The sequence below is a fragment of the Varanus komodoensis genome, unplaced genomic scaffold, assembly GCF_004798865.1.
Source record: "Varanus komodoensis strain SLA01 unplaced genomic scaffold, ASM479886v1 scaffold95, whole genome shotgun sequence".
NCBI classification, from domain to species: domain Eukaryota; kingdom Metazoa; phylum Chordata; class Lepidosauria; order Squamata; family Varanidae; genus Varanus; species Varanus komodoensis.
Window position 1 is genome coordinate 1,024,348 of NW_025336658.1, and position 19,318 is coordinate 1,043,665.

The 19,318-nt window shown below is 47.4% G+C and overlaps 1 protein-coding gene across 3 annotated transcripts in view; it reads right to left on the reverse strand.

The window, feature by feature from the left end:
- Positions 1-581: 581 nt before the first annotated feature.
- Positions 582-19,318, reverse strand: part of TSNARE1 (t-SNARE domain containing 1) — a 372,223-nt gene continuing 353,486 nt past the window's right edge. For all 3 annotated transcript variants that reach the window (XM_044418957.1, XM_044418956.1, XM_044418958.1), the window contains one exon: positions 582-725. The gene's annotated coding sequence lies outside the window, so the exon portion shown is untranslated. The remainder of the gene's footprint in view (positions 726-19,318) is intronic.

Sequence of the window (19,318 nt, forward strand, 5' to 3'; positions counted from 1 at the left end):
CACTTCTAGGAAAGTATGGATGGTGTAAAATCCATTTCGCTTCCCTTTTCCAGATTGTCAGATGGTTTTTATTCCATTATCCACTTATTGACAGACTTGGAGTTTGCACAAATCATTTCATAAGTGATTTTGCATGAAAATACGCAAATCCCCCTTACAGACACAAATCCCTGAAAAATGCACATTGCCATGCCTTAGTGTATGGGGAAAATCCAGATTTGGTCAGCATTTTTCATGTTATTTGGAACTGGAATAAAATTATGGATATTTTTTTAAAGAACTGCTCATCCCTGGAACCCATGCAAATTGGATTTTCAGAAATGCAGCTCATTTGCACAGGTTGTGAACCCTCCCCGCCCCCCACTGTTGGCAGGTCCATCAGCTCGGAGAACATCTCTGTTTCCATCCTACACTACCCACATGAGAGCTGCCTTGGAGTTCAGTGCTGAACCACGCTTAATAATAGAAGGGGATTTGTGAAAATCATTATGAAAAGGCAAAATCCATATACAGAGGTCAAACATCTATTCCTCAGCCGAAGCAAACTCGGTCGCAATGACTAATCAGTAGGCACTACCAGATTATTTTTCCTTCTTACATAATTGCACTGTTTATTGGCTACAACACTTTTTAATGTAATTTATTCGGCAACGTTGACACTGATGCATGGCCCGAATGTGCAACGCCTTTGGCTTCTCTTCCACTGGATGACGTGATCGTGTGCCCTGTGAATGAAAAGAAAAATTGATCAACATTTCCGACGCTTACTAAAGCACAGAAGAAAGAGAGAAAGAGCGAGTTGGAAAGTGCATCATTCCTTCCACACTTGGTGCAAAACTAGACTTGACTTTAAAAATATAGCTAGCATCGGCCAGTGACTGATTCATTTTAATAGGGCGTTGTCTGTCAGTACAGACTGAAAACACACGAGACCAAATCTGGATTGTGAGCATAGTGGGAAGCCCAGGGACTCCTTACACCACGTCGAGGGCACCGATCCGGATCAGGTCCCCCTTACTTTTGACTACTTTTGAGGAAAAAGAGATGCCGACTCGAGCCACATCTGTCTGTTCATGCATAGTCTGAAGGACAGTTTGGGCAATCAGGAGACGAGATGATGGCCAAGTGGTCTGGATCGTGTACCTGTCAATATCACAGAGAATTTGGGAGGCACATTCAATTCTATGCAAAACATGACATGGGATCTTGCTGGGTCATCACATATAGTATGAAGTCTTACACTATTCCTGGACCCCCGATGGCTGCAGTACCATTGAGCATGGTAAGAAAGGTATTACCTGATGGAATGCCTGTCCGAACCACCATCTGCTGGACACTATGGCCAAGGTCTGGAGCCTGCCTTCAACTGCCGTCTCCACGGTTGGTGGCGACAAGGAGCAGGGGCTGATCAGTGGTGGCCCCCTCCCCACGTTCTGGAGCAATTTCCCCACTGATGCCCACCTGCCACCAAGCCTGCTATCTTTTGGGCGCCGGGGTAAGGCTTTCCTCTGCTGCAGGGGATTAAATGTATTTACTGGGGTTGTGTTAGTTGTTTAGTCAGGTTCCATCAGGTTTAATTTTGCTTAAGTTATTGGCATTTTATGTGAGTTTTAGCATGTGCTCTTAAATTTTTGTATGGCATTTTCCCCCTCAATGTTTTACACTGTGGTGTATTTTCAGATGGGTTTTAATTAATTGTTGTAAACCCCCCAAAGAGAGGGAGCTATTGGCTGGTATATGGGGGTGGGGGGAGAGAGAGAGAGAGAGAGAGAGAGTCCATTCTAAAATTCCAGACCTCCATCTTCTCATTTAGATACCTACAAAGATCTGTCCTTAGGTGCTGAGCTCAAGTCAGACTTTATTATTGTAAATATTGATACCTTCCGCTCCCTTTTAAACAATCCTGAAGAATATGGCAACCCATAGGGAAAACTGGGAGGCAGGTGGCGCAGTGGGTTAAACTGCTGTGCTGCTGGGCTGGTTGATCGAAAGGTCGCACAACAGGGTGAGTTCCCGTTGCTCCGTCCAGCTCCTGCCAACCTTGCAGTTCGAAAGCATGCAAATGCAAGTAGATAAAAAGGTACCACTTTGGTGGGCAGGTAACAGCGTTCCGTGCATCTCGGTGTCTAGTCATGCCGGCCACACAACCATGGAGACTGTCTGCAGACAAACACTGGCTCCCTCGGCTAGGAAACGGAGATAAGCACCGTCCCTAAGAGTCAGGCATGGCTGGACTTAACGTCAAGGGGAAACCTTTACCTTTTAGGGAAAACCAACCATGTTCCACACACTGCAAATGTTCAGTATACCTTCCAAACCTCAGGGAAGGAATGCAGGACCACGGCACTCATTCCCCATGCAAGCAACACAGTACTTGAGATGTTGCAACAAAGAACTGAGAAAAGCCTGGTGAGGAAAGGGTTAAGCAGAAGGTTGAGGGAAAGGTTAACAAAGAGCTTAGGCCTGAACAGAGAAAATCTTAATGAATGTGAAAGGTCATTGCTCCCAAGAGATAGAAAAGAAGGAAGCTTGCTTGTTGATAAAAGTTTGCTTGATGGTAAAGGATGGAATGACTATCAGAAAATGCAACCTTACCAAAGCAAATGCAAATTCCTTTGTCTTACCAGGAGTTAAACCAGTCAGGACAATGAAGACTGCCAAAAGGGCATAAAGGGTGTTCTTGTTACTACCTCTGAATGGTATTAACCTCTGGCATGCGAGACAATAAATACTTCCTCTTAGTATTTTTGTGTGGCAAGTACTTTACTTTGAAAGGGCTTCCCGTTAGCCTCTCCTGGGACTAATTTTGGAGTCTCATGGCATGCCTGATGTTGAATGAGAAATGCCCTGCTGCTCAAGCTGGATTCCAATATGGGACCATATTGCAAATACATTTCTGGGGGTGGAAACAGAAAGATTTCTTGTAGGCAAAGGTCTGCGAGAAGGGTGAATGATATCTCTGTCTATTCCATCTGGTCACAGAACACATCATCAAGAAAGCTGGATTGGGATCAGAGGAAGAGAGTGAAAATGGGTGGAATAATTTAAGACATACAAGCGGTCCCATATTACTGGCAAAGAGTAGCAATGAATTGAAACAACACCTGAGGAAAGTCAGTGAAGAACTGCACCTAAACACGACAAAAACAAAATTCACAGCAACAGGACCATTGCACAATTTAATGCCAAGAGTGAATAAACTGAAATTGTGAAAGATTTAGCATATTTTGGCTCAGTCATCAGTTTGAAGGAAGACTGTAGCCAAGAAATTAGAAAAAGACTGAGACTCACAAAGGCAGCAATGAAGGAATCAGAAAAGATCGTCAAATGTAAGAATGTTTCACTGGAGACTAAGCCAAGATCATCCACACTAGTGGATTCTTGATCAGTATGAATAGATGTGAGAACTGGACAGTGAGGAAAGGTAACAGGAAGAAAAGGACACATTCCAAACATGGAACTGGAGGAGAACATTGCAAACACCCTGGAATGACAGAAAGATGGGCCCACATCAAACGGGCCAGAACTTTCTTTGGAAGCAAACTGACCATGTCATACCTTGGGAGCACCATGGGAAGACAAAATTCCCTGGGGATGACAGTAAGGCTGGGGAAAGTGGAAGGCAGAAGGAAAAGTCCAAGTGTGCACTTGATCGATTTCACAGAGGAAGTCACTGCCTTGAACTTAGAAGCTGAGCAGGGAAGTCAAAGTCAGGCCAATCTGGAGAACATCCATTCATAGGGGTCACCATAAATTGGAGAGGACTTGGCAGCATATTATCAACAACAAGAACAACAACGGCTAGCAAGATAATAAAACAATAAAATGCTTATTTTAAATATGACTGTTAAAATGGTAAGAAAAAGGAGGCCACTGTTTCACAGATAAAATGCCGGGGAGTTTAAAACAGAAGGAGTACTTCACAGAACAGTATCTTAACAGCTCAGCAGATCACATGCTTGCCAAAACAGAAAGGTCTTTGCCCAGTGGTGTAAGGTTCAAAGTCACATTTCCCTAAGAAGGGACAGTATAGCTGACCTTGGGATGCCTTCTTCACCTCAGCCTCACTCAGTTCTAGGGATGCGCAAGAGCCCCATTTTAGCTCACAAATCAGTTGAAAATGCGCCATTTTCTCTGAAAATCCTTGCAAATATCTGAAGGTGTCCTCATGTCAACACAAAGTGCACTTGAAAAATGCAAAGCTTTCTCAAAATGCACACAGCTCTTCAGATATGCACATTCTAAATCACTGTCACTTCTACCCAGAGAGGAAATCTACCCGTGGTTGGAAGTTTGTGCATGTCTGGGATCGCTTGTGCAATTCTGGCATTCAGCAGCTGTTCATTTTATGCAATTTTCCTTTTCGTGTAAAATGAAAAGTGAATGCAAATGCAAACGCAAATCGAGGGGCAGGCTGGCATCTGACGAGCTTGAACATCACTCATTTGCTCATCTCTACTTCTCAGGCGTTGCTGGAGCACAGAGTAAACTTCCTCCGGAAGATACTAATGAACAGATAAGCTCCTGTGCAACAGGGATGCCTTTTTCTTATCAGTCTCCCACCACGTAGAGCAGAGGTGTAGAACCTCGGTTCCACAGGCCACATCAGGCCTCCTTGGGGTCCCAGCCCAGCCCTTATATGGTCACCATCCCTTCCCCTCATCCCTAGCTGGGTGATGTTCAGGTCTTTGCAGTAGCTTTTCCATCTTCCATGAATTACACTTCCCTAGGCTTAAGAGCTGCAAGCTAAAACATGCAGGCGTGTTTTGATATTTGTGGTCTTCTCAGTCCCATCTGTCAGTGAAGTTCAACCCGAGAGCTACTCCGATCCCTGAAAGAGGTTCGGCAATTCCGATGTGGAACTTCAGATCATACCCGATCTGTTGAATTGGCTCCTGGAGAAGACTGCAAGCCAGGGAAGTGGTAAGAGCGAAGGAAGTCACCTGTGGGAGTCAGTCTGGTGCAGTGGAGCCAGCTGGGAGACTTTGGGCCAATCCCAGACTCTCAGCCCACGTAAGGGTATAAATATAATAAATAAACAAACACTCCTCTAACAGACTGCTCACAGCCTCCTAGACCAGAGGATGTTTCCAGACATGTTTCAAAGGCGAGCCGCACCGAGCGGATCGCAGTTGTCCAGTGGTGATCCAGTTAAAGCACACATCACCCAGTTAAAGCACACATCACCCACTTAAAGCACACATCTTAGCTTTTTTTCTGCAGCTTGGCTACCAAAAAAAGCAAAAGGAGACATAAAGTAAACATGACAAGGCAAGGAAACAACAACATTATTTAGGCTCTTTGAAGAAGGTTCGTATCAGACATCAGATTAACCCAGGAACTACAATACTGGCTTCTTTCTTCTTTTATGTAGTCCTTTGTTCCTGGGAAATCTGTAACGCCAGGATACTTTTGGTGCAGCTCGCTTTTTTGACAAAAGAAATCTCTCTCTCTCTCCCCTATGAAAAGCCATTCTTCTCTGCTCTCGTTTACCGATGTGCTGAAAAGTCAATTGCGCTCCCTTTTCCTTCTTATCTAAAGCCCTTTTCAATCAGTATTGTTATAAGTGGGGTGTAAAGCTGCCGTGATAAATAGTTCTGTGTGTGGGTGTCATAACTGAACAACCTGAAGGTTTGCTCGGGGAAAGACGCACTCAGGCCCCTGCGACCACCGTGTTCAAAGTCTTGGAAGGAGCTCTGGCAGACATGTTCGCAGAGTTTTGGGTTCAGCAGCATAGAAAGAAGGGTAGCTCATTTAGCAACTGCGGGAACAGGCAAATGGCTTCCTTGACTGCCATGCCACCAACCAGCCGATGGACCAGTTGCTGGGGAACTTGGTCAGTGGAGGGCCGTTGTGCTCCTTTCTTATCTGTGGAATCCTGCGTGCAGCTGGTCACTGTGTGAGATGAAGCCTCGGTGTAATGAAGAATTGGCCAATCCAGAGCCTTGGTGGGGGAGGTGGCCTGTTCCTGAAGCACCCCGGCTTCTTGGGGCAGGTCTGGGTACCACCTGGAAGTCTCTGATGCTGTATGTATGGAGCGCACACACGTTCCTCCCCACAGCCTGTTCCACTTCCATTCTGCCCCTGTGCTTCTCAATGACCCACAAAGGTTCAAAGAGGACCATTCTCATGGACAGAGGGGCAGAAGAAGAGATGGTAGGATGTGCAGATTCCTCTGGCCTTTCTCTCATTCATCCCCATCCGCTGCCAGTGAGCTAGAGGGGCTCAGAGGCTCATGTGAGGGAAGAATCCTTTGTGTGGGGAGGGGGACTGGGAAAAGGATGCAAAATTACCTCTGCCCTGGTAGCCCAGCAAGGCACAGGGCTTTTGGAAGCCCCCAAGCTCAGGGGCATGTTTACTGGGGATCCATCCCATAGGCTTGGCCCCTAAAGCAGAGAAACCCAAGGATACCCTGTGCCTCTCCTGCAAGTTGTCACTGTGGTCTTACAGGTCCACCCTATTTCTTCCAGACATGGAACCTGGTTTGGGGCCATGGACTGCAACACCAGGGAATGAAGCAAAGACGCTTCTTTTCTCCCAGTCATTTTACAGATCCAGTTTCTAGATTGTTGTAGCCGTTTTATCTATTTCTGTGCTGTTTACTGTTTGGGATTGGACTGTATGTTATTCCTTTAAATATCCGCATTGTGTTTTGTATTTTCCCCTGTTTCTATGGCATTTCAGCCCAGAGAACATCTGTTGATGGTGGATTAGCAACTTGAAGAAGTCAATAAATGCAAGAAATATTTAAGGCCTGTTGCATTTCACTATCGCTCTGCATGAACTGAGCATGTAACCTTGAAAACATGCCGCACAGTCCAGCAGGAGTGGAGAACCAGGAGTGGGGAGCCATCTGCCTTTGGGAGAAGCTCGCCAGGAGATTATTTTCTTCTGCAACACCATCACTAGGCAGCACTGCACTTAGTTTTGGGCGGAGATGGAGGTTTCGTGCTACTATTTTGTTGTCCGAGCAGAGCAGCTGAGTTCTTGCCTGGATTCTTGACTCGTGCATCCTCAAATGCTTCCATGACATCTGGTCCTTTCACCAAGGAAGCCCAAAGCTTCTCAGTAGGTGGGAAGCCACTAGATTTCTGACTTGATTGTCTCTGTACTTTGCCACTCCTCCATACTAGGACATCTGACACGACCCTGTGTGTTCTCCAGTCATGTCAAAGGGTCTACTTTGGTAGGATTAACATTAGATGAAATCCACAGGTTGCCTCATTCTATGGCAAGTGCCCTATGAGGTGCTTGAACCTCATAAGCCATGAGATGCCCAGCAGCGCTGGTTTGAGGTTTGGGGCAAGAAGTCCTCAGTTGGCTTCCCTCCTTCCGTAAGTCTACCTTCTTCCCAGAATTGCCACCAGATGAAGTTTTTCTTCCTTGTCTTCAGTGATGCTACCAGCTGGCAGGCAGAGAACTAGTGAGCATGTAACACTGGTGTCTCCTGATCACCTTCCGATCACCACCATGGTCTGTGCCAGACCAGGAGAGGGGTGTGGGCAGCCTGCAACAATGCACGGGAAGAGGAGGTCCAGGGACCTCTGGCCAGGAGGCCCTCTTCTGTGGTGCAAACCTTCTGGAGTTGGCCTGCCATGCTTTGCCTTGACAGCTTGTGCCTCAGAGCAGTGACAGCTACGAATGAGAAGGGACTTCAGAGAAACCAGAGCATCTGTATTCATTTCCAGGCCTACACTGCCAATTTGGGCCCAGGGTTTCCAATTGCCAGGCATGAGTTCTTCGTTCTGCATCTGTGTTTCTGTCTCTAAAGGGCTCGGAACGGCAGAGCAGATCCCCAGCCAGTCTTGGCCTACTCCTTGCCATTTCTCACTCTCCGTGATCTTGCACAGAATTGTAAAACAGTGGCTGATCTCTTGCAATTACACACTGTGTACTTTCTTGTGATTAAATAGCAAGCGACATTTTGGAACCCAGGGGCTTATTTTCCTTGCCAAAATAATCTTCTCATTATGACAACCCCTGCCTGTCCTTAAATACTCCTCCAGAGTAGAGTGATGCATTTATTGGAGGGTGATTACAATTTTCTTTTGGCCATTTAGCTTCTCCAAAGCCAATCTGGCTTCATAATGAGCCATGACATTATCTCCTTGACAACTCTATCTCTCCCTCCCCGCCACCCCATCATCTAGTCCTGAAGGAACTCATCAAAGACAAGACTGGAAAACGCATTGGCTCTTGGCTAATTTGGCCAGCCGTCGAGTTTCCATATGTGACTGGAGATCCAAAGAGTTCCTTTATGCAAGCAAAATTGGATATTTGAACGAGGCTTGTCGTCCAATTTTGCCATAAGCTAAATGTCAAGGCAAATTTGCAACAATCCTGCTTGGATGGAAATTCTCATAGGTGGGCATTCTTATACTGCCAACACATTTATGAATAATACTTGCACATTTATGCAGCAGTTTAAGATGTTGATAGCATTTCCTTGATATTGTCTCTGCACAGACCTTTGTAAGTTTGTTTTGTTAAGCCGTGTTCCAGAAGGAGGTGAAGCTTTCCCAGTGCGGTGGCTTTCCTAAGGTCACCAGTGGGTGGATTTCTTGATTCATAGATCCACTTCTTAGTCACTAAACTGCCAGCTGTCATCTAAAGCAGCATTCCTGAGAGCTGATGAAGAAGGAAGGTTTGGAAAGGGACGGCACCTTCTGGAAATTCTTGAAGCCATTGTGAGCTGCACCTACACACACCTTTCCAAATATCCCTCCAGTTCGGAAAGATTCAGTGATGTCTACCATTTCCTCTTCTCCAGGATTTTCACAAATGCACATTTTTAAAAGAAAAAAAAATCCCCCTGGCTCATTGATCAGAAGATAAAACAGCAGCTCAACCCAGACGTTTAAGCTCTATTTTTCCTCCAAAGCCAAAGCAGTTGAGGAAGTGTGACAAATCTGGACATTTGTACACAAGTCAAGCTAGAAATCGGGAATGAGACAAACATGAGACCATGTCCAACCATTTGGAGATATCTTCCAGAGTTTGGTAAAAATCCCTGAGCCAATTCAGAACTTCTCTCTGGGAATTTTGCTGCTTCCTCCACCACCCCATGATATTCCTGTACATTCTTTTAGGAGGAGGAATATAAGGGTCACCATTCCCAAAGTTCCTTGGCCAATGGAAGGTTCAAACATGGTGCTGAGAAGCCTTCAAGGATTACCCTTGACTTGGGTTGTTTGTTTGGCTATCATTTTCCACCCTTTTCCTCTGAGAGGGGAAAGAGGACCAGCCTAGACACTAATACTGAAATTCTCCAAGGGTTGGTCCTTTGGTATCCAAAGAATATCAACCATGGGCAAGAGGAAGGTCCAGCAAGGTTGGGGGAACCACCAACATCTTTCTGGAGAAAACCAAGAGTGGCTTAATGAAGACTGAACATGCTCGGAGGAAATACTGAGTGTCGGGATGGGGGGAAGCAACGGGGGTGGAATGAATAGCTGGTTCATCAACATCTGGATGGAAGCACATCCCACTGTAACAGCTTGTTGCCAGTCCCACTGGAACGACAATAAATCCAACTGGTATATTTTTAGCTGAGCCGATTTGAGTTGCAGAATAGACAGTCTAGAAAGGGTTGAGGTTACAAGTGGCGACAGCCTTTTGACTGCATCTTACAGCCTCGGGAAAAGGGAAAGGTCAAACGCACAAGACAGGCATGGACTAACTCTAGCTGGCATCAAGCAGATGGTGCAGGGAAATTGCCTGGCTGACTCTGGCATTGTGCTCCTTTTGCAGGTTAAGCAGCATTACTTCTGCTTAACAGTGAGATTCAGCCTCATTCTTGTATTTATTTTTAACAGATGAGCCATACAGCCTGGAGGGCCTCCGAGGTTGTTATCTTAATAGCGAGTAATCTTTGCAAGAAAAAATAGGAGCTGGAAAGGAGAGGCACATGGCTCCCTCCTGTTGCCTGCCAACACGAATCCTGCTCCAGAAGATCTTTGATGCCCTTCCTCAGCCCCGCAGAGGTCCTCTTCAGTGCTGTTCTCCAAGCTGCAAAGAAAATGACCTTGGGGGGCCAATCACCCCTTGCCTTTCTCCCTGCAGGGCTGCGGCACGCAGAACTATCCCGATATTGATTGCTCCACTGCCCGGAGAACTTCTGTGCTGCTGCTAACCACCCAGAAGAGACATAGCAGTGCACCAGGGAATGGTGGCATGGATGACTCCTTCCCATGGTCTCCCTGTGTGAACGCCTGTCCAGAGCTGGGTTTCCCCTTATCCTTTTCAAACAACAGTTCATTTCCTTGCAAAAATGTTATTTATCACCCATTCAAGGGTAACAAACTAGAGCCACAAGAAGGGGAGTCTCTGTGCATGAATGAAGTCATCCATAGAAGCCAAAGTAGAAGCTGCTTCTGACAACCCTCCTTCTCAGTAGCCCTGGGCCCCACACCCTGGGTGTATCCCTCTGGAGAAGGGCTAGCCTCCCAGATCGAGTAGGCCCCTTTAACATGACATTGGGTCATGGGGTCAGGGACTGGACTGGGCTCCTCCTCCTCCTCTACCTTGTCCCCAACTCTCCCAAGCCCTGTCTGCTCCCATGGTCTGCTCAAGCACCTGGAGATGTTGACCTTGAGATAACCTCTCCTCCTTCACCTTCTCCACTTCCACACTCCTTGTTCCCTGGCCTTCCCAGTTCATGCCCAAAGAGTCAGTGCCACCCTGAACCTGGAAAACGCGGCAAGAAGACCTGCCTCTTCCATTCCCGACTTTGCCTGTGCAATGCCCACTTTTGCCTTTGATCCTGCCCACTGCAGGAATTCAGTCCTTGGGCTCACGAAGCTCCCTTGGCCCTCTGACAGATGCAGCAGAAATAAAAGTCTATTTCAGTTAATTAAACAGTTTCAGCCCTTGGGGATAACAAAGAGATAACAGAGCATTGGAGAAATGGAAAAGCAAAAGTTAGACCTGTCATGGGACACTGCAGAGACTCTGCTGGGAGATACGTTACATACACACTGCCATTCAGCTCCTCAACATCCCAATTAGCACACTGCATCTAAATAGAAATAGCTTTGCTCTCTCAGTTCCAGTGATCTCTTTATTTTCACTAGGAAAACTAAATACCACATTCTGTTGAGTTGAGAGCAGATTAATTCTAACCCAATGCAAAAACAGCCATGTACACCAGCAAAATGCACACAAGGTCATCTGTCTCCTCCCATGGTGTAGTCATGTTTGTACTAGCTCCAATTCTGCCTAGGTGCATGGTGCAAGGCCAGGTCCTGGATGCAGCAGGAATATCTGGAGCCCTAGCCCTGACTGTGGAAAAGCACCCTGGACTCGCAACACCCTTCCTGTACTTTCACTACCAGGGGAGCATTCCTGGGGTGAGAAGGGGAGGCGAATGGCTGAGCACGGAGGAGAGTCAAGTTGGAAGGGCCAAGAAGGCCATGAAGTCCAAACCCCAGCCCAATGCTGGGCTCCAAGCTAAGCCATCCCTCTCAGATGGCCGTCCAGCTGCAAGGAAGACCTGAAGCGAGCAGGCGATCCCCTTGCTTTGGGCCACCCTTCTCCCTCGCTGCCTTCTTCTCCATCTGGAGGACTGCTGGAAGGACCTTGCTCTGCAGGGGCCCACTGGCAAGACAAGACAGCCAGGGCTCGCTGCTCTGCTTGGCCATTGCAGCCTGCCTGTTCTCCTGCCCCTTCCCTGAGCCCAGGCAACCATGGGGTGAGGAGGAACAGGAGCAGGAGGAGGAGATGCTGCTGCCGGCCAGATCCCGGCCTCTCCACCTGCCAAGCAAGCAAGTGGCAGCAACAGTGAGCAAGTAGCCAAGGTGCAAGAGCAGTTGGTGAAAACAGCACCAGAAAGACGGACTCGTGGAGGCAGGAGGGCCTTTGTGGTTCCTGGACGAGTGGCTGGCATTGGACGAGGGACAGAACACCCCTGCCAATGGTCTGCTTTTGAAGCCGGGCCCAGGGCTGCCCGGTTTGCTCGTGGGAAGTGCCCACACAACGATTACCAGGCAGCCCAGCAATTATCTAATGCAATTATCTTGCATTACTGACATTTTCCACATATGTCAATAATAACAAAGCAACATGGGCGCCTGGGATTGCAATAATAGCTTCTCTTTTTGACACATCGCACCAGTTTTCAAGCTGTGAGGCAAGTTTGCCATGGATGACAGAAACAACTTTTTTCCTCCCCCACAACACCTTTCTGCAAATAGGGTGATAAGTAAAGTTATTTTAGGAAATGTTGGAGGGTTATCGTGGCATCTCAGCTCTTCTTTAGAACTGTTCTCTCTTGAGTTAGCAAACGTCACAAATTTACTTGCCATTCCCCACAGGCTCCTGGATTTAAAAGTGTTTGAAACTTTGAAACTTGCATAGTTTGTCGCCTGATCATTTTCACACTGATATCTGTGCAAGTACCTGTCTGTGTGGAGGCTTTGCACCCCCAAAGAGGAGGGAGGGAGAAAAGGAAGGAAGGGGCCAGATTGGAAGGCCCTCAAGGCATGCAAAAAACTCCTGCTTCCCTTTTTAAGAATTTCTGCCTCCCCGAAGTACCCATGGTGGACAATGGTAGCAGAGGGTAATTCAGAGACATAGAAAGAGAGCGAGCCAGAAGGGACCTCCTGGGCCATCTAGTCTGACCCCCCAGCTCCAGCCGGATCTGCTCATGACATGCCCACCATGTGCATGTCTAGCCTATCCTTGAACACCCTCACCAGTGGGGCCTCAACCACCTCATGTGGAAGCCCACTCCACACCCCTGGGGTCTTAACTGTCAGGAAGTGCTCCCTGGCATCCAAATTGAACCTGGGTCCCCTGAGCTTTGCTCTGTTGGAGCACGTCATGCCCTCCTCTGCAGGGGAGAACAGGTCTCCACCCACCTCCGTGTGACACCCACTCACATGCCTGTATGTCGCCAACAGATCCCCTTGGAGTCTCCTCTTCTCCAGGCTGAAGAGGCCCAGTTCCCTCAGTCTCACCTCATTTGGCATCCTCTGCAATCCGGCCACCATCTTTGTGGCCCTAAGTCAGCTGCACTGACTCCAGCCTGGCTATATCCTTCCTGTAATCTGGAGCCCAGGACCTTTGCTTTGCTGGAGCTAAGGGTTGGTCCAAAGGGCCGCAGAACATTTATGGATGCTTTTATTCCTCTGTGCCCAGTTAACTCTCCTACAAACCTTAAACCCCTGAAATGGCAGAAAGTAAGTAAGTAAGTAAGTAAGGAAGGAAGGAAGGAAGGAAGGAAGGAAGGGCTTCTTCACACTTAAAGACTTGTGTGTGAGAGCAGAGGCTCAGCTGGGGGAAGTCACCTGTGGGCCCAGTTTCTCTTCTTCCACTCAAGACAGTTTGAAGGGTTGATAAAGAACTGGACTTAAACTGAATCTCACTCCACCCCTGGCTCCCAATTGAGGAAAATGGTTTAACACAATGTAAAGCATCTTTAGCATGTTGCAGATTGGATGGATGAGATGGTTTGAATTAATTATTACCTTGCTGGAAGAATGTTTGGAAATCTTTGCTCTAAATGCATCCCAATAAACAAACAGTGCTTGACTCCATGAGAAAGTTCCCATCTCTAGTTCCTCAGCACTCCGATCTTGTTTGTTCAGCTTTGTGTCTTCCTCCTCACTCGCATCTCCCATCTTGTCTGATAACTTTCTCAGGGCTTTCCACTGGTATTATTCTCAGACTTTTACTGATTTTGAGACTTTTACTGATATTGTTGGTCGGATCCTCTCAGTTATGCTGTTAATTGAAAACACTCAAACAAGTGGCATCTGATGGTTTATTTTGGTTCCCCCACACATCAATGTACAGATCTGCATAACTCATTCTCTCTCTCATATAATCATATTTCCCGTGGCCTCATCTCATTTCCATGTATCTTTATGGTACCAATATCCAACTTTCTGATGAAACAAGATATGGTTCTATTATGGAAGATCAAAACTGTGTTCAAGCTCCTCTGGTATTCCTTTCCTTTCGTCTCCCTGCCTTGTCCACCTCGAGTTTTTGGGGAATACTTCATCTGCAAAACATCTCCTCCCACCTCCCCACAAACAGATGGTCCACTGTAACTTCAGTAATAATACTGATTGGCGGAAGAGTGAGAAAGATGAGCAAAGATCATAGAGAATCGCACAGCGGTATATTTCATTCATTCACAGTGCAATTGGATACTTACCGACTTAATTGCATTCAGTGGGGTTTCCTTGCTGGCAAGTACATATCGGAAGTTAGTCCCTTTCACTTACAAAGCCAACTCTCTCCTTTCTACACCCCACCAGAGCAGCATAGCAGAGTTCAGTAGTATTAAAATATAACTGGCATAGTGTAGTGTGGATGTATGAGGATGTTTCCATTCACAAACCATTCTATGATGCTCCCAACCGGATCATGAAATGAGCCTGCATTTTCTCTGAAAATGTTGCCAACTCCTGAGCTTGCACTCACATTCTCAGAATGTGTCTGTGGAAAAATGCATCGCTTTCTCAAAATACACAGTTCTTTCAAAATGTGCAGCTTTGAAATCGCTCATGCTTTCATCGGTGGGGAAGCTGTACGATATGGGGTGGGGTTATGCAGCATTCACATTGATAGCTGTTTGCTTGTGCAATTCTCCCACTTGGCCGTACAAACCAAGGAGAGATGAGCAGAGAATTGACGTTTGCAGAATTCCGGCAACCTCACACTTCACTCATCCCTACAGGCTGTTAGCAAAGCACACACTGGGTGCATTCAAGGACTCTCACCCAATAATTTTCATCTCCAGCATTACTTCATTCTTCGGGTAAGAACTATGCCACCCATAAGCCCCAGTCTTTCTGATCACAATGCTGAAATGCATCAGAATTGAGTTGTTGCTAGTTGCAAAGTTGTGTCCGACCCATTGCGACCCCATGGACAACATTCCTCCAGGCCCTCCTGTCCTCCACCATCCCCCGGAGTCCACCTAAGCTCACACCCACTGCTTCAGTGACTCCATCTGGCCACCTCATCCTCTGCCGTCCCCTTCTTCTCTTGCCATCTATTGTTCCCAGCATCAGGGTCTTCTCCAGGGAGTCCTTCCTTCTCATGAGGTGGCCAAAGGATTTGAGTTTCATCTTCAGGATCTGGCCTTCTAAAGAGCAGTCAGGGTTGATCTCCTCTAGGACTGACTGGTTTGATCGCCTTGCGGTCCAAGGGACTCGTAGGAGTCTCCACCAGCACCACAATCAGAACTGTAACTCCTCATAAAGGACCTAATTGGTGGGCATTACTGCTAGTGCTGGATCCTTGAACCTGTCCAGATGTTCTTCATCCCAGCTCCCTTTCCCTTTCTGACAGAGCTCCTGTCTGTTGCTGAAACGGCTGATTGCTGAGTGCAGGGCTGAAGGAGTTGCAGGGCACTGGAGTTGCTGGATCACTTTGCTTTGTGATGAACATCTGCGCGCTAGGATCCCGAGGAGTCTCGGGGCATCTCCCAGGGAAGCAATGGCAAGCTGGCTCCATAGCAGTCCAGTTCTGCTTTCAAAGCCTGCATGGCTGGCTCAGAAACTTCCTCTGAAAGATTCAGCCTTCATGCAACTCCACCTGGAAAACCATTTCAGGCAGGCACTCAAAATAAGCCTTATGCACTGTTCTCCTGGGCCTGGCTGACTTCAGGATGGAGGCAAATGATAGTCCCACATCCCGGCAGAGCCCAGTCTGTGGGAAACTAGTATCTCTGTGTCCTGGAACCCAGTTCCCTGTCTCAGGTATCCATCTATGATAGGCGGCAGGAAGAAGAGACCAGGCATGTTCTTCCTACACAATTTGCCTCTTTACCTATGAAGGGTGCTCCACTTATGTGCACAGAACAAGTGCAGTACATGGCTGCTATTCTATGGAAGCATGCTCCATCCAAAGGAACGGACTTATTTTCACATAGTGCCATATGCACAGTCCAGAATTAGACCTATTTCAGGATTTTTTTAATTAGAAAGTTCTAGGGATGAAGGTTGGACCTGGAAACGGTTCCTACCAGCAAAGGCATGCCTCTGGAAATACGCTGTTGAAGAAGTACGAATGGCTTGTTCAGACAGACCATGCAAACAGGAGGGAAGGTCTAGCAAAGCCTAAAACTAAGTTTAGCAGAACTTACATATGACTTCTGCTTACATTTACACAATGTAGATGATCTGATACAGAGAGAGCTGCACTCTAACTTCTCTGGAGCATGGAAAAAACCTTCAGGCCAGAAGATCCCTCCATGCCTTATCTTGACCTTAGTTTGGACAGTTTGTCTTTGCGACTTCACTTCTCCCTTTGCATGTCTTGTTCCTCGGTTGCCTCTGACCTTCAAGTCTCCTGCTGCATGACTTTGGCATTCCTCAAGGCCGTTGGGTGCTTCATCACTTGATACGGTGAAGGATGAATTGCCTGACTTGCTGTCCTTTCCACAATGAAGGGGTCAAGGAATTTCTCACCCCAGCTGAACAAAGATCATGAAACGTCCCCATCCCACACCATGGCGGATTGCAATGAAAGCAGAGGTGGACAGATCACCACCTTGAGAGACAGTGCGGTGCAGCGATTAGATGCTGGGCTGGGACCTGGAGTGAAGGTTTGAGTCACCACTCAGACACGAAACTCACTGGTTGTTAGCAAATGAATACATTGATTCGTGAGCTTTATCTCTTTTTGGGTTCGGCTGCTTCTCTGGGCTGGATTCCTGCCTCGTCTGGCATTCCTGCTGAGCTCTTTGTGAACATAACTTTGTGAAAAATGGAAAAAGGCCTCAAAATCACATTCCTACTGAGCACAAACTTCTTCCAAAAATGCATGGAAATAGAAATTCAGAACTTTTGGCTGAGTTCCACATCGGTCCACAATACACGCGTTCCCTTTTTCAAGCAACAACGTGGGCTTTAAAAAGAAACAAATGAAGGAGCAAAGAACCTGCCAGAAGCAGCCCAGTCTCTGTGTCTTCTCCAGCCTTCACAGCCTCACAGTTTTGACCATTCATTCATTCAGTCTCTGCACAAATAGAATCCCACATTTTCCATCGCAGGCACATTCAACTGCCCAGCCATATGTCAGTCTTCGGTGCCAATTTGCATTTGAAAGTCTCTCACTGTGCTCTGTGCCCATCACATCCGATTAAAAGACCACAGAAGAGACAGTTCTGAGAAAGGAGCATCTGCTGGGACGTTGGCGCGACATGCTGGAGGTGGCCCTCCGGGAAAACATTCTTCTGTGGTATCTTGGAGCAAACATCAGCTCTTTCTTCTGGAACAAACTGAAATTTCACCCAGCAGATGGGGAAGAGGGACAGTTCAGTGGCAAAGCACCTGTCTGGCATGCAGAAGGTCGTGAGTTCGATCCAAGGCCCCCTGTGTAGGGCTGAGAAAGCCTGCAAGTGGAAAACTTGGAGAATGCTCCTGACAGACTGCAGCTGAAAATCCTTATGGGACCAACTCGATTCAGACAACATGAGCACACACACTCCAAGGCTGAGTGTGGGCACTCACTGGACTGTGGTAGCTGTTGAAACATGGGTTATTGGGTTGTCTGAACCCAGCCAGCATAACAAGCCATGGGGTAGTAACGATGAGTAACCCACAGTTTGCAGCTCAACTGTTAATCAAAATACATCAATAGCCGCTAATTTGTTTGGATTCTGAAGCAGAGGAGGACGAGTTGGCAGAAAGCCTGGATCCCCCAAGCCTCCCAAAGGAGGAGGAATCTCAGACTCTGCAAAAAGATGGCAGGCTAAATGAGAAGAGCAGTTCAGCTGGGCCGTAAGCAGAGCAAGCCACTTTGAGCATGGAGTTAAGACCTTCCAGAAAAGGAGGGAAGGACCAGATTGCTCCAGTTTGAGTCCAGCTCTTCACATGGGCAGCAGCTACTCCCATGTATTGCAGGGAATCATTGCTTTGAATGATGCGGCTTGTAGACCTGCTGAGGTCCAATAAAGGACTGTGTTTCTAAAGCTTTTGTTTGTAACTGCAGGAAAGCGAGAAGTGGGTGAGATGTCCTCATGACAAACCCTGGGTTCTCATCCTAGGTTCTTTGCACTTAACAACCCATGATCTGCTAGCACAGCGGGGTTCAGACAATAACACAACAACCTGCACTTCAGCTATGACCCATGGTTCAGTGATGGCCCACATTCAACCCATACCCAGCCTTCCAAGTATGGGATACCATGCTGTCTGAACTTACTTTTTATTACCCAGGCATCAGAAAGTGCTATCCATGCAACAGAAGAACTTAAGACCAGCCAAGTTAGGTCAGACCCAAGCTCCATCTAGTCCAGGGCTCCTTGAACCCAGTGGCAAACAAGCAGGCGGGGTGCACGACTTCCATCTGCCCAGCGCCTCACCAACTGGGGAATACAGGCAGCCACCTCTGGTGAAGCAGATAGCCCATAGCCAGCAAGGCTAGTAGCCACGGACAGCCTCCTCCCCCATCAATCCCTTTTTGATGAGGGATTGGTGGCCATCACCACTTGCCATGGCAGTGAATTCCCTTGTGGAACTATGCAGGGTGAAGGACTTAGAAATATAGAAACAGAGCGAGTCAGAAGGGGCCTCCTGGGCCATCTAGTCTGACCCCCGGCTCCAGCCGGCTCCGCTCATGACATGTCCACCATGTGCATGTCCAGCCTACCCTTGAGCACCAGCACTGTTGGGGCTCCAACCGGCTCAATTCACTGCCAGTGCTTGTCTATCCATGCCAGGCTAACCCACGGACGTTTACTTAGACAACGCGATTGTATGATCCCCAGGGTGCTCCCAGCCTGGCCCCCAGCCTCTTAGGCAGGCAGGCATTTGGATTAAGACCATTTACTCCAATTGGCCTAATTCACGAAGCCAAGGCTGAGCGCTCCAAGAGTCTGCCACAATTTGTCCAGGGAGACGTGCAAAGTAAAGATCTAGAACCAGCACAGGAAATCAGGTACAAAACAGGCCATATGGCCAGCATACGGTTCTGCTGATCCATGGTGAGCTCGGCTGAGCCTTCCTGCACATATTCCCTCCTGGCTCCCGCTGCCCAACAGCATTTTTTCCCCTAACGGAAGCTAGAAATGGAATTGCACAGCCTTTCATTTTTCTAATCCCTCCAGATTTATTTCCATTGTGATTCAGTTTATCGCCCATCTAGGCTATGACATCAGATCATCAGTTATCTCAAGCGCAGGGGGAGTGCATTGGTTTTGTCAACCCTAAGCCATCACAAATGGCATTTCTAACCTCCCTCCAATTTTTCTTTCCTTTGCTGATGGCGCACATTTTCCTAATCTTCCTGTACTTCAACCTACACCACACTGCTGCTCATTTTGAGGACATGAGGGTGAAAGAGGGCTGGCACATTATTC